This window comes from Octopus sinensis, linkage group LG8 (assembly GCF_006345805.1).
Source record: "Octopus sinensis linkage group LG8, ASM634580v1, whole genome shotgun sequence".
NCBI classification, from domain to species: domain Eukaryota; kingdom Metazoa; phylum Mollusca; class Cephalopoda; order Octopoda; family Octopodidae; genus Octopus; species Octopus sinensis.
This window is the reverse complement of record NC_043004.1, coordinates 104,629,907-104,635,569: the sequence shown is the minus strand read 5'-3', so window position 1 is coordinate 104,635,569 and position 5,663 is coordinate 104,629,907.

Sequence of the window (5,663 nt, the reverse complement as noted above, 5' to 3'; positions counted from 1 at the left end):
GAGGGTCGGAGGTGTAGTGTGAGAGAGTAGCAGAATGGAGCCTGTTTACGGAGGGCGATGGTGTGAAGAAATGGAAGCGGTAAGTGTGTGGAAGACTTGGTAGCTTCTTCAGGGTGGTGCTTTAGTGTTTTGTGGTGGTGGCGGTGGTGGTGACGATAGTGACGGTTGTAATAATAGTAGGAAGAGGGGTGACGAACGAGATGAAACCACACTTATGAGATGTACTGGAGGCAGAAATGATGATGATGATGAGGAGGAGGAGGAGGAGGAGGAGGAGTAGGATGGAGGTGATGATGGTGACGATGGTCGATAATGACAGCGATGATGATAATTAATCATAATGACAACGACGGCGACAATGATGATGATGATGAGGAGGAGGAGGAGATGATGATGATGATGATGAAGATGATGAATAATGGAAGTTGTAAGAGGAAGAAAAAAAAGAAGTAGAATTTATAAAGTATATTCTGTGTATGGGAAGTAATAGCAAAGAAGCTGGAAAAGAGGAGGAAGGGTGGATGGGGGGAGGAGGTGAAGAATTCAAAGACGAGAACGATTTTGAAATCGTCGCCACCATCGTCATCATCATTTTTACCAACACCAACCAACCAACTAGCCAACCAACCAAGCAACAACCAACCAGCCAACCAAAAAAATAAACAAACGAATCAAAAGACAGACAGACAAACAACCAAAAACAACAGCCAACAGAATAAGCGGGAGGGTTGAGAGGCATCAACTAAAGCCGCAACACAATCAGTCAGTCTTTCCGTGTTATTTACTAATTCCCACACAAAGGAAGCTGTTAAATTTTTGTTTTTTACCAGACCCCAAGGTCGAGCGAACGAAGGAACCACCACGTGGTTGCTCTATCGGTACTTTTTGGTTATCTCACCCCCATTAAGAAAAGCGGGTTATCTTCCCCAACTGAAAAATAAATTGTTTAACCCTCAATAAAACAACAAAAAAATAAAAAAGTTAATAAACTTGAAAAGTGAAATGAATAAACATCTTAGGGAATCTGAAAGTATTTTTATAACAAAATTTGATAAACATGTTTCGTTTTTGCATTTGGTTTGCAAGATTCTTTATATGAGTTCGTGTCTTGAAGCATATTCTGTTGTGTCTGGGGAGAGTCATTTTCTTTTTGTGCCTTATAATTTAACACACTCACCGGTAAAGTTTCCACTTATTTTTATTTTCCTAAACTTTTCAATCTTCAATAAACATGAAAACTGAAAAAATTAAATATCTTATTGAATCTAATAACATTTTTATAACAAATCATACCATTCCTATTGAGGAGGCCAAAAATCAAAAGGATCTAAACCTTTTAATTCAGTCTCTTGTCGCCATATACACTTAACTTTTTAGTGGAGAGATAACCCAATTTTTTAATGGCAATTTTTAATGGGCGTGAGATAACCAGAAGGTACCGCTCTATTGGTTATATTTGCATTTATTAGTCATTGGATTACGACCATGTTGGAGCAACGCCTTGGAGGTTTTTAGTGGAACAAATCGACCCTGGTACTTTTGTCTTTTTTTTTTTTTAATTTGGGGATCTTGTTAAATTCCTTCCATCTCCGTAAAAGTTTCGTCTGCACAGACAAAATGTGAATAATCTGGAAATACGATTGGCTAAAATCGTAGAAATTTAGATGTTTGTAACTTCTTGATTATTAATTTCTAGAAAAGAAAAAGGAAAATGAACTGGATTTTCGTCATCGGCATCCAAAACTACCCCAGAATAACAATTTTTGCAAATAATTTGCTGTAAAAAATTTTAAAACTTCAAGTGGTTAGAAGAAATGTAACAAGATCTAAGTCTGGTACTTATTTTATCAGTCGCTTTTGCCGAATCACTAAGTTACGGGGACTTAAACAAACCAGCACTAGAGATAGGAGACAAGCACATACATACATACACATACATACATGCATACATACATGCATACATACATGCATACATACATGCATGCATGCATACATACATACATACATACATACATACATACATAAATACATACATACATACATACATACATACATACATACATACATACATACATACATACATACATACATACATACACGCGCTCACACATTTATTAATGTGATTTTAGAGGGATATATTATCCGGGCTGAAAGAAGGGTAATGACCCCCTTCGGTCATGAATGACAATGGGATTGCACCTAGAAGGTTACACTCCGACCACAAGACGGCAGTGTCCCTTAATAAATATAGAAGGCCTGAAATTGTGTGGGGTGGGGGCAGTCGATTAGATCGACTCCAGTGTTTCACTGGTACTTAATTTATCGACCTCGAAAGGATGAAAGGCAAAGTCGACCTTAGCGGAATTTGAACTCAGAACGTAAAGACGGACGAAATACCTATTTCTTTACTACCCACAAGGGGCTAAACACAGAGAGGACAAACAAGGACAGACAAACGGATTAAGTCAATTATATCGACCCCAGGGCGTAACTGGTACTTATTCAATCGACCCCGAAAGATGGAAAGGCAAAGTCAACCTCGGCGGAATTTGAACTCAGATCGTAGCGGCAGGCGAAATACCTCTAAGCATTTCGCCCGGCATGCTAACGATCCTGCCGGCTCGTCGCTTTTAATGTCCCTTAATAAGTGTGTCTTCAGTTAGCAGTACTAATTCGTATTCTTCCTCTGGGTCTTCCTATGAGCCTTCCTGTGGAATTAAACTTCAAACCAGAGTCTTTTATACACGTAACTCAACTCTACGAGTGGAGTTAGTTTCTTGTCTTCGGTGGGACTGTATAACAAGATAAGTATCCAACATTAGGTAAATGCCAAGTTCATTTACCATGAGAACGGCGATAATCGCACATCTGGTGTTATTATCTGCTTCACATTATTCTGCTCTGACTAAGATCCGCTTAACTTTCACATACTCTTATCATCAAATATAGCTTATCAAATTTGTCTTCCCAATCGAAATTTGCAGTTTTATTAACATTTTAAAAATAATTGTTTTTTCTCTGATCCACCGCGATTATCTGGTGCAGTGGAGGTGCATTGTCGAAGTTATTTTTTTTATGGTGTTAAGCGGTTATTTAACACATTTGAAAGACCATTAGGCTATCCAGATTGTCCCCTTTGTGGGAAGATTTTTAGGCCAATAGCCGACACATTACCTAGTCTTGTGAGGTTTGGTAGACAGAAACTGAAAGAAGTCTTTGACGATACGTGATGGTTGTAGATGAGTATTATCGTCATACAAGCGGGGCTGTTTGTTTCCAGTCTTCTGCGAAAACATGTTTGGCTATGGGGAAATATTACCTTGCTTGGAAACGAGTGAGAGTTGGTGATAGGAAGGCCATCCAGCCGTAAATAATCTGCCTGAAGAAATTCCGTCTGACACGTGCAAGCATGGAAAAGTGGACCTTAAATGATGATGATGATGATGATGTTCAGTGAGTTTGAATTCATTTAGGTAGATTTCCTCTGACAAGCTCTGTGGTCATTGACCCCCCCCCCCAAAAAAAGAAAAAGAAATAAAGAAAAAAAGGCACTATTGAACAGGTTTGCAGAGATTTTAATTAGCCTGTTTTGAATTAAGTATTTCAATATCAATTCTGCTTTAACAGAATCATTTGTTCCGAGTTTGTTTTATTTGGTTGCAGCAAAAAAAAACCAAAAAAAAACACAATAAAGAAAAAATGGAAACAATGTCGTTTGACACACATTTTCCAGGTTTCACTGTCATTTAAAGATCACCAGCTCACTAACACCCCTTCCTACGCCTAGCCTGACAACCTGTCCAGTAAATGAATATTGGAAAATGAAATAAAATAAATGAAAATATGTAAAGTATGTGAACCACAAGCAACGAGAATATTTGTCATACACCAGGCTTTGTTTTGCTGGTAACAGATAACATTTCGTTGTTTACTCGCGTTTACAGAGTGAAATGGAAGCTGACGTAACTGTTTTTATTATTGTATCTACCAGCAATAAAATAAACACTAGTAATGTTATAACATTAAGACAATGAACCTGGCAGAATTAATAACCTTACTTGTTCTTCGATTGAATTTACATACCAAGCCAGTGACATTACATTACGTCCTTTTTTTTAAAAGATTAATGGCTTGACGTATCTACTTTTAAATAAGCACCGTGTGTAGAGATGTGATTGTCGTTGCTATGTCCCAGGTGGGACCCGTCCCGGGTTAACTCAAAGTAGACCCATGGTCAAAGGCGTTCCAGTTATGACCATCATGTGCTTTGAAAGAAATTCATTTGTTCCTCGCAGGTCGAGCGATTACGCAGATCTTTAGTTGGTTCATTGAGTTACAGAATATCGTTTTGGCAACAAGAAGTTGTATATATCTGGCAACACGGCTGGTGGACAGTGGCTATAGTACTGATGGGAATATTTAGGAATTAGAATTTGAATTAATCTATTGGATTTTACCGCTAACAAAATGAACAAAACGTAAAATTCAGAAAATCTTGTGTTAAAGAATAACATCAATTATTCAACTATGGTAGTAGTTGAATAATATTCTTACGGCCGCAATTTACTCACACGCAGCATCTTTCAGAGCTTGTCGCTAATTCAGTTCTTAACCAAATGGAACACCATTAATATTTTTGAAGAGGACTGGTCCCTAGCTACATTTTGGCATTAAAAAATTGAGATTTGGTTCAGTAGAAAAAAGTTTACATCAGAATTTGTAACAACATTATAGGAGAGTAAGTAACACCTCCAATCAAGTTTAGATCTAAATAACTTTTTTAATTTAAAAGCAAAATATATTTATCTTAGCTTCAATTGAAGCATGAAGAACCTCATAGTTTTGATTCCATGCACCAAAAATCTGTATAAAAAAAAATTGTGAGGTAAAATATTATGAAAACAGTGTAAGTAAGGCAAAAAAATTGGAATTAAGTATAATGAACTTCTTTATTTTCAAAACAAACCATATTCTAACTAAGCTTAAATGACAGAGCTCAATTCGAGGAATTTCATGGTATCAATCTCATGCAATGAAGTTTTAAAAAAAGTTATGAGTATTTGTTTCTCAAATTTGAGGGTGATAATATAGTTCTATACTTTTTTATGGATATAGTTATATTGGAGACTTAATATGTCACCAACATCATTGAGGTCAGGAAAAATTATCAATGACACCACTAATTGACACATTATTAATTAGCATAATAACATAGCCCGGAAAAAAACATGGATTACATGGAAAAATGTGAGCAAGAGAAATAACATTCTTAAGATTATAAAGATGGAAAAGTACAGGACAAGTTATTACATCTGGTAAAGTGCAGACCAAGAAAATTTTTACTTAAAATATTGCGGCTAAAGATAAAATTTGAATATCAAAAATTATTTGATTTTAATTTACAAATTAAAATTATTAAAAATAGGTACCATCATATTGTTAAAATATTGACACATAAGAATACTTAAAAAATGAGAGCCAGAAGTACCAATACAGCTAAAGTTTTATGCAAATTTGAACAGTATATATGGTAGGCAAATTCATTATGTCAAAAAATAGGCATTGGGTCAAGACTAAAAATGTGAAGACTTGGCAATGACTTAGGCAATAACTGAATTTGTTATAGATTTTACTGTAATATATAACTAATTTTTGTATTATTC